The sequence below is a fragment of the Phyllobates terribilis genome, unplaced genomic scaffold (assembly GCF_046119375.1).
Source record: "Phyllobates terribilis strain yellow unplaced genomic scaffold, ASM4611937v1 Scaffold_4721__1_contigs__length_57882, whole genome shotgun sequence".
In the NCBI taxonomy this organism is placed as follows: domain Eukaryota; kingdom Metazoa; phylum Chordata; class Amphibia; order Anura; family Dendrobatidae; genus Phyllobates; species Phyllobates terribilis.
This window is the reverse complement of record NW_027367470.1, coordinates 5,432-16,371: the sequence shown is the minus strand read 5'-3', so window position 1 is coordinate 16,371 and position 10,940 is coordinate 5,432. Positions and strand designations below refer to the sequence as shown.

At 35.1% G+C, this 10,940-nt stretch overlaps 1 pseudogene; it reads left to right on the top strand.

Moving 5' to 3' along the window:
* Positions 1-233: 233 nt before the first annotated feature.
* On the top strand, positions 234-7,169 carry LOC141249524 (uncharacterized; annotated as a pseudogene).
* Positions 7,170-10,940: the final 3,771 nt, after the last annotated feature.

The window sequence follows — 10,940 nt, the reverse complement described above, 5'->3', positions numbered from 1 at the left end:
GAAGACAGTATAACAACCCCTCATATAAGAAAGATTCAGATGCTGCAGTTATTGTCCTTAAAATCACTGATTTTCAGAATTTTAATTTTCTCTATTAACAGATGGTAATGCTCAGGCAGCGAGAGCTAATCCGGAAAAGACTCACCAAGCATACAATTCAAGCAGTAAATGATTTTGCTCAATAATAAACACTTAAAAGATACTGGCGTATTTTATACTAATATAAATTGACAATGACAGATGTGGAAGTTACATACAACAAACTAAAAGATCTAACAGACAAGTGCCAATCCTGTAAAGCGCCCATGTGGTGTGAAGAAAAAGAAATAACAAGAACCGTAAGGAAGAAAATCTTGGCACTATGCTGCAAAGAAGGTAAAGTGAATCTACCTCTACTACAACCAACACCAGAACCTCTAAAGGAGCTTATGTTCGGCTCAAGTGAAAAGACTGTAGCATTTAGGGACAAAATACGTGTCTATAATAGCATTTTCTGCTTCACATCGTTCGGTGCTAAGATAGATGATCAGATTAACAAGACACGAGGGCCCTACACATTCAGATGTTCAGGCCAAAATTACCACCAATACGGATCACTTACCCCTGAAGATGGTGCACCACCAAGGTTTGCACAACTATAATTTCATGACACACAAAACAAAGTGAAGAATAGAACGGGTTGTATGCAACTGACGGAGAAGATTGACCCAGAAATTGTGAAGGATTTAGTGGACATGTTAGACAAGACTAGCGTTGTGGCAAAATCATTTAGAATGGCTAGAGATTGGGCTAGAACGAACAGTTCCATGGATTTCACACTCAGGCTAATTGGACAGCGACACCCTGATAAAAGAAACTACAACTTGCCTTTTGTCGCAGAGATATCGGCTCTCATTATTGGGGACTTTGGGCAGGCTACTGCGCAAAGGGATGTGTTAATCAGTAGCAAATCAGCAGAGTTGAAGAATATATCTGAAATTCACCCTCTATACATGTCTCTTCAATACCCACTATTATTCCCTCATGGAGAAGATGGGTGGCATAAGAAGATAGCATATGCCACAAGCACAACATCGAGGCACACAAAGAGAGGTTTTGTAACTATGCGTGAGTTCTACTGCTACAGGCTTCAACAAAGGCAGCATGAAGCATGGACTCTCATCCAAGGTGGTCAGTTGTACAATCAATACATTGTAGATGCCTTCACCGCTATCGAAGAACAACGCCTACGTTGGATTAAGTTCAATCAAAATGATCTGAGAGCTGATTTGTAGAACAATATTTGTGATGCAGTAATACAAGGAGACACTAAAGCCACCTCCATAGGAAAACGTGTAATTTTGCCAGCTAGCTTCACCAGTGGACCCAGGTATATGATACAAAACTACCAAGACGCTATGGCTCTTTGCAGAACGTTCGGGAATCCATCTTTATTCATTACATACACAACAAATCCTAAATGGCCAGAAATAGATGAAATGCTTTCTGAAATGAATGGGAAGACGGCAAATGATAGACCATACCTCATGGAGAGACTATTCAAACTAAAACTAAGCCAACTAATGGAAGATCTGAGAAAAAAAACATTTTCGGCCACGCCAGAGCAAGTACTGTGTTTAATTTTCATAGACGTACTTTCTGGATCGTGTTTGCTTCATTAAAAAATGCACGGTTGATGGAATACTAGCGGTGACGTGTGATTAAATGAAACGACTACGTGGGTGACAACATCTTATATTTAAAATTGTATTGAAAAAATCAGATAGAGCTTCAGCTGTATTAGTACCTAATGCTATGTATGCTTAGTGGATATGATCTCTTCAAAAGTCTTTTTTCGTCTGTTTTCCAAGCTATTTCCAAACCCATCTTCACCAACTACATTTTGGGTGGACAAATATAAAATACTATTTTCAGTTGGAAAACGCACAGAACTATTAATTGCTTAGCTTGTTTCTTTTTACTAAGGTTTATGCACCAGATCAGTATCTTTGATGCATATCAACAAATATTTTGGTATACATCTGTAAAATCAGAATGTTAGACTACCTTCTATGGTTGAAACAACTTCAACAGCTGCGTTGCATTGTAATTCCTTTTCGTCTCAACTCATGTTACACATGATTCTAAGTTGTATAACACAATAATAGCAACGACCCTTTTATATGAGTAGGGTTTGTGTACATTTTCTTAGTTTGTTTATTTAATTCAGATAAACATGGGATTAAAATCAGATGCTTTTAATACATTCTATCCTTGATACAGATTGAGTCACTGCGTTGCATTCTGATTGTTTTTTATACTTAATTGGTAAAAAAACCATATAACACCATGTTTAACATGTGCAGCTGTATATACAATAGAATTCCAAAAGAGGGGCCTCCCACATGCACATATCTTATTATGGCTCAAAAGTGCAAGTGACATGAAATATGGTAAAGATATCGACCAGATTATCAGTGCAGGAATTCCTTGCAAAGAAAAAGACCTAGAAGCATACAAGGCAGTTACTCAACATATGTTGCATTGACCTTGTGGTGAAACAAACAAAAGAGCACCGTGCATGAACAACGGGCAATGTGCAAAGCATTTCCCCAAACCATACTACAAAGAAACCACACTAGATGAGGACGGTTTCCTAGTGTATAGACGCAGGAACAATGGTGTTGTTGTAAAAAAAGGATAAGGATTGCTAGCCAACAGATTTGTGGTGTCGTACAATCGGTATTTGTTGCTAAGGTACGATGCACACATAAATGTAGAGTGGTGTAATAGATCAAGGGCAATCAAATACCTCTTCAAGTACATCAAAAAAGGGCCAGACAAAGCTACAACTGTATTTATGGAGAATGGACAAGCACTTGAAACTGAAAATAAAGAGAAGAAAGGGACAACTATCGATGAAATTTTCCAGTACCTGGAGTGTAGGTACTTATCGGCATGCGAGGGAGCATGGCACATCTTTGGGTTTGATGTACACTACTCACACCCGGCGATAATAAGGCTACAATATCATTTACAAGGAGAACAACGTGTCACTGTTTCAGACACAAAAGACCTACACACATTACTAAAGAATGAACGAGTTAAAAACACCATGTTCACAAAATGGTTCGAACTAAATACAACCGACATTAAAGCAAGGCAATATACTTATGCTGAATTGCCCCAAGAGTATGTGTCGCACACCGCTGACAGAGAATGGTTAGAGCGCAAAGAGCAAAGAACGATTGGAAGGATATTATATACGCACCCAGCAACGAGAGAACGATACTACCTTAGGATGTTATTAAATGTGGGAAAAGGGCCAACATCATATGAAGCCATTAGAACCGTTCGTGGGAAACTTTATACTACATTTCGAGAGGCATGCTATGCGATGGGACTGCTAAATGAGGATACAAAATGGAATAATGCAATACAAGAGGCAAGAACATGGGCTACAGGAATTCAACTTAGCAGATATTTGTTACAATCCTAATGTTTTGTGATGTTAACAACCCGTTAAAGTTCTGGACCACAGCTTGGGAAGCATTGTCAGAAGATATACGATATCAGAAAAGAAGGCAATTCAAGTTTCCAAAATTAGAACTCTTTGAGCACCAAATCAAGACATATTGTTTGTTACAGATAGATGACATCTTAGTTACGAATGGGAGACAATGAAAGACTACCCAGGGCTACCTCTGCCAGACAAGAGTGTATTGACTCTGATGGATAACCACTTGATCAGAGAAGAACTTGCGTACAACACAAAAGAAATGAAAGAACATCATGAAACTCTCTACCAGTCTCTAAATGCGGAACAGAGTATTGTATACCACAAAATCATGAATACAATTGAGGAGAAAAAAGAAGGGTTCTTCCTCATCTATGGTGTTGGAGGCACGGGGAAAACATTTCTGTACAAGGTGATAATGGCACGTATTCGGGTTGACAGAAACATCATACTCGCAGTAGCATCATCAGGTAAACACTTAAAAAAATTATTGTTTATTTAACTCTGGAACGTGATTATTTTTTTGGGCATATAATGAGCTATTTTCTGATGCATTTGCTGGGCTTTGATGTGTTGAAAAAGAGTTGATAATCTTTGAAGTCTTTTAATACAAACAAAATGCACGACATGACAATGACTTGAAAGCCTTACATTTGTTAAAAACAAGGGAGGAAAACAGCAAGTTCATATTGAAAGTGTGTAAACTAGCTTAATAACTTGTATTTTAAAAGCTTATTATTTCCTGATTTTACTCTTTTCATAATAATAAGTTTGCAAATTGTTATACTATATCTTACATATTCCAACTTACGTATCTTGGTTGTGTTATATTCCGTTTACATGGATTAAAAACTTTTGGCTATAAAAAATTCCAACAAGTATAGCGGCATTACTCTTACCAGGCGGAAGAACAACACATAGTAGATTCATCATACCACTGGAGTTGCAAGAACACAACACATGTGGAATTACACAGAATTCACATCTGGCGCAATTGATGCATGAGGTCAAGTTAATAATATGGGATGAAGCACCTATGACTCAAAGATTTGCATTTGAAGCATCAAACAGAACATTACAAGACATTATGGGAATTAAGAGTGATAGTAACATGGAAAGCTGTTTAGGGGTGTACCGTTGCTACTAGGAGGAGATTTCAGGTAGATTTTGCCAGTCATTACAAAAGGAAAGTGACAGGAAATTGTACAAGCCAACATTAGCAACTTGCCGTTATGGGACAGTTGCGAGGTATTCACTTTGACGTAGAATATGAGAGTCAATGAAAGGAAAAATTATGGTGAAATAGATACCAAAAAAAAAGAATTCAACGAATGGATATTGAAAGTGGGCGAAGGAAGTGCACCAACAATAGCTTTGGAAGATGAGGATGAAGAGTCATGGATACGGATTCCGGACCAGTTCATGATTACTCAAAAAGAAAACCCAATTCAACAGCTGGTAGACCAAATATATCCAGACTTCAAGAAAAATCAAACGAACACGAAATATCTAAAAGAAAGGGCAATCCTAACACCATTGAATCATGACACAAATCAGATCAATGCACACATGTTTGAAGCATTAACATGGCCTATCAAGATATACAAAAGCTCAGACGAGATTTGCTTGGCATCAACAGACACACAAGATCAACACCACATGTATCCAACTGAATTCCTTAACAGTCTTGAACTCCCAAGTATGCAACTCAGATAATAGTTTCAATAACATAAATAAAGTAACGAATTAAATTATAAAACAAAATAATTCATTTGGTGTAACAGGAATGCCAAAACATGCTTTAACACTCAAGGAAGGCCTACCGGTAATGCTACTACGAAATGTAAATCCGACACAAGGTTTATGCAATGGAACACGCTTGATTATCACCCATCTAGGAGATTGGGTAGTGGAGGCAGAGATCATGACAGGGACATGTATTGGAGAAAGGGTTGTCATTCCACGAATCACACTGAGCTCAACAGAAACAAAATGGCCATCGTAATGAAGAGGAGACAATTTCTAATCAGGCCATGTTTTGCAATGACAATTAACAAAAGCCAAGGCCAATCACTGAAACATGTAGGCCTTTATTTTCCGAAGCCAGTGTTCACCCATGGATATCTATATGTGGCAATGTCACGTGTAACGGATCCAAAAGGCCCCAAAGTTCTCTTCCTACAAAATAAAGAACATCCATAAAACTATACAAAAAATATAGTTTTCAAGGAAGCTTTCAACAGATTGAGCAATAAAGAAAGGTACGAATTAAACCATCAACATTATTGCATTACCATGACTAATAAAGAAATTATAAATACTATAAATCATTTTGCACGCAGTGAACAAGAAGTTGCAGGAGAAATACATCAAACAGACAAGGGAATTTAAAGGACGGACAAGACTTGACATAACAACTTTACCACGTCAAAATCAAGAGGAAAGGTGTGTATATATTCAAAGGATATATTGAGTAAAAAAACTAACTATACGACCAACTAATATTTATTCAATCCTTATTAAGGTTATGAAGACATTGAAGATGAGTCCACAATAACAACAGTGCGAGCAGCTGGCTACAAAATAGAGATGGTTGTTGGTAATGTGGCGGAGGAAGAGTGATATTAGTGTTATGCAACAGTTTTAATTTCTTTAACCACTAAGATAACATTCATGGCTTTAGCACAACCCTTGCATTTCATCTTTTCTTTTAAAAGAATCTATCAGCTTGGTTGTTTGAAATTTGCAAATTTATGGTTTTTGACAAACTGTGGATTGATATGTATGGTGACTGTGTGAAGCAAAGAGTTTGCATTACACGAACCGGCTTTGTGGATGTTTATATGTGATTGGTTGACCACACTTTATTATTTTACTAGGTCCAAACTCCACATATCATTTATCTATGTATATCTTCTAATTTTTGGCAACTATGCACGTGAGCACATGGACAAGGGGCTTCTGATATCCAACGTGCAATTTGGCCGCTTCGAGGACATTATAAGCTCGGCTTCAAAAAATGATCCATACTTAACCCCTTCATATGGAGTAATAATGCTTAACAATAACTACCTATATCTGCACATTCTTATATGTTTCTGAGATGGATCAACATCAGAAACATAATTGAAAATAATGGTGTTTCTAACAACTTTAAAAGTATGTTTTTTACCCTATGAATTGTGTTTTCCACATTATTTTCAGGTATTCACCTTTGGATCAGTTCCTCTGACAATAGGAGCAAGATGATAATCTCTTTGCCTAAGAACTCGCAAAATGAAAGGGACTTTCAGAGGTCACCTTTGACACCTCAATTTACTTAATGTGTTGATTCTTTTATCATTTTCTATTCATGTCGCATTTTTTTCCCTGTCTGCTGTCAATTATATTTGTATATTCTTAACTTTCTTTTCTACTGCTTCTCTAATTCAGAAGATTTTTTATAACTGACTGTAGCTTACTATTTTCGCAAAGATGTGGTCTCAGTTTACATTGTATATGATTTTTGGAAAAAAGTACTATGTTCAGGATGAAAAAACTATAATTAAACTGATGTTAGAGAGAAGATTTAATCAACTAACACTATCACAACTAGCAAAGGAAAAACAATAGAATACAACACAATCATAGTTTAAACCAAAACCTAAAACTGGAAGCAGATCAAGTAGAATGAAAGCGAAACAAAGCCCAAAACCTATTGTTGTTGAAGCTACAAATCTTACAGCTTTTGAAGAAACAGAAATGACCCCACGTACAAGGCAGAGGATGAAGAGTAAGTATATGCCACCACCATATACAAATCTAAAATACTATAGACAAACAAGTGAATTCGGCAAGAGCACAACCAGTAACAAAGGCTCCTAAAGAAGATGATGCTGAGCATGGAAAGCCTAATGGTTCAGTTCCTGAAACAATGAGAAGAGCTTCGACCAGGTAAAACAACATTGCATCCTCAATTAATGTGTTGTCAGGAATTAAATCTGCAGTTTTGAGTGGTCAGTTAACAAAGGATGATGTTGTTAAGGGGTTTTTGATTTCGTATAGCAGCTCAAAATATCAAAATGAGTCTGCTTCTGAGGCCAATGATGAGTCAGGTGTGAATGATGAAGACGAAAATTTGAAAAAAAAACTAAACTGAAAAACAAGGGAAAAGAGGTGAATAGTTCAAAAACAAAATCTGCAGCTCAATCTGCAACTCTACACCTTAACTTTCCAGCAGGTTACATATTGCCATCAATAGATGACCTTGATGGTGTTTGTATGGTTAATTTGGTCCACTGGACACAACAGATACTAAAGTGACAGAAAAATCATCATCTGCAAAGGTGGTTTTTTGAGAGGGTCTAATGCTGAAGCTGCTTGTGAATGTTCAAAGGAAAGTAGCCGGTCTGGAGAAGCTGAGGTCAGCTACAGAATTCAGTATATGAATGCTATAGAAGTTGTTGATGCGAATGGGTACATGAAGAAAAATTCAGAAACTCAGAAGAGGAACAGATCAAACAAGAAACAGTCAAATCTGATGGAGGACTCAAGATATTGAAGAAGATGCTTGAGGGGTTCATCATGCAAGGTCACTAATTTCACACCAACAATGACTACATTTTCTTCTGGTAAAAAGAATAAGTTTTATAGTTGGTTGATTAAGATTTCAGAATCATTTCTACCTTTACAATGGTACTTAGCATGAACAAATCAGGATGTATAGAACTAGAATAGAACATCACTAGCCTAAACAGACAAGTTCTGCATCAACAATGATTTGTGGAATTGGTGACAAATATTCATTGAATCATTGTAACTGGTTTTAGTTAGTGCAAACAGACAACATAAGATCAGTTTTTTCATAGTTTTAACAAGATTTACATATAATTTAATTATTGTTAGATCTTTAGAAAACCACAAAGGAGAATCATATAATTTAATTATTGTTAAATCTTTAGAAAGGCACAAAACATACCTAAGATGCAACAAATGTATCTGAAAACTCTAATAGTTAAATCAACAAGTATAAAAGTATATGTACCAAGAAGTATGAATTTAAAAGTATATGTACCAAGAAGTATAAAAGTATATGTACCAAGAAGTATGCAAGTACATCAAAACAGAATAAAAAATTAAAGAAACCAGATACAAAAATCATGCAGAAATCAGGAAACCACATACAAAAAAAGAAAATTATATCAGGAAATCAGAAAACCATAATACAAATTTTGCAACAAATCATAAATAAGAAACCAGATACAAAACAAACAAAATAATGTACCGAAGATGCAACAAATCAAATCTGAGAATTCTAATAGTTGAAAATACTATCTAAAAACAACAAATTAAAGTGTTAGAATTCTTATGTTTGCTTTGTAGGAAATCAGGAAACTAGAATTCTATTTTGCAACAAACCAGAATCCTAAATTTTTGGTGTACAACTGGGTGTTCAAAATTAAAATGATATACTGACTTGGTTATTTAGATGAATTAGCCACAATTTTTGTGTGTACATCGGTCTGAGCCCTGCTACAAGAACACTAGCTGTTGTATTTTGAGTTGTAGGTTTCTACAGTCTTGAAGATATAAGAAATGCTACTGATGTCATCATTGGGAGTATTTGTACCCGAACTCATTGTCTTGATATCATGTATACAATTGATGCAAAATGTATGAAAATACCAATGTTTTCAAAGTAAAGTATATATTTTTATGTAATAGCTATATTTTGAACGGAGAAGTAGTTTTAACAAGACTATTTTAACAAAGTATAGACCCTGCAGAAAAAGGAATGGACATAATGTGACCAAAATAAAGTGTAAACTATGCAAGTCCAAACTAATAGTTGTAAATACTGTCTAAAACCACCAAATTAAGGTCCAAACTAAACATAAATCAGACAACAGATAGGAAATCAGAGAAGGAGTTACCTTGACTCACAACAGTCAAACAAGATACAAAAATCATGCAGAAATCAGGAAACCACATACAAAAAAGAAAATTAAATCAGGAAATCAGAAAACCATAATACTAATTTTGCAACAAATCATAAATCAGAAACCAGATACAAAAACAAACAAATAACGTACCGAAGATGCAACAATTTAAATCTGAGAATTCTAATAGTTGTAAATACTATCTAAAAACAACAAATTAAAGTCTTAGACTTCTTATTTTGCTTTGTAGGAAATCAAGAAACCAGAATTCTATTTGGCAACAAACCAGAATCCTAAATTTTGGTGTACAACTGGGTGTTCAAAATTAAAATGATATACTGACTTGGTTATTTCGACTTTGTATGCATTTGCCACAATTTTTGTGTGTACATCGGTCTGAGCTCTGCTACAAGAACACTAGTTGTTGTATTTTGAGTTGTAGGTTTCTACGGTCTTGAAGATATAAGAAATGCTTCTGATGTCATCATTGGGAGTATTTTTACCCTAACTCATTGTCTTGATATCATGCATACAATTGATGCAAAATGTATGAAAATACCAATGTTTTCAAGTAAAGTATATATTTTTATGTAATAGCTATATTCTGAAAGGAGAAGTAGTTTTAGCAAGATTATTTCAACAAACTATAGACCCTGCAGAAAAAGGAATGGACAGAATGTGTCCAAAATAAAGTGTAAACTATGCAAGTTCAAACTAATAGTTGTAAATACTATCTAAAACCACCAAATTAAGATCCAAACTAAGCATAAATCAGACAACATATAGGAAATAAAAGAAGGAGTTACCATGACTCTCAACTGTAAAACCAGATACAAAAATCATGCAGAAATCAGGAAAGCACATACAAAAAAAGAAAATTAAATCAAGAAATCAGAAAACCATAATACTAATTTTGCAACAAATCATAAATCAGAAACCAGATACAAAAACAACAAAATAGCATACCGAAGATGCAACAAATCAAATCTGAGAATTCAAATAGTTGTAAAAACTATCTAAAACAACAAATTAAAGTCTTAGAATTCTTATTTTGCTTTGTAGGAAATCAGGAAACCAGAATTCTATTTGGCAACAAACCAGAATCCTAAATTTTTGGTGTACAACTGGGTGTTCAAAATTTAAATGATATACTCACTTGGTTATTTAGACTTTGTATGCATTTGCCACAATTTTTGTTTGTACAGCGTTCTGAGCTCTGCTACAAGAACACTAGTTGTTGTATTTTGAGTTGTAGGTTTCTACGATCTTGAAGATATAAGAAATGCTACTGATGTCATCATTGGGAGTATTTTTACCCTAACTCATTGTCTTGATACCATGTATACAATTTATGCAAAATGTATGAAAATACCAATGTTTTCAAGTAAAGTATATATTTTTATGTAATAGCTATATTCTGAAAGAAGAAGTAGTTTTAGCAAGATTATTTCAACAAAGTATAGACCCTGCAGAAACAGGAATGGACAGAATGTGTCCAAAATAAAGTGTAAACTATGCAAGTCCAA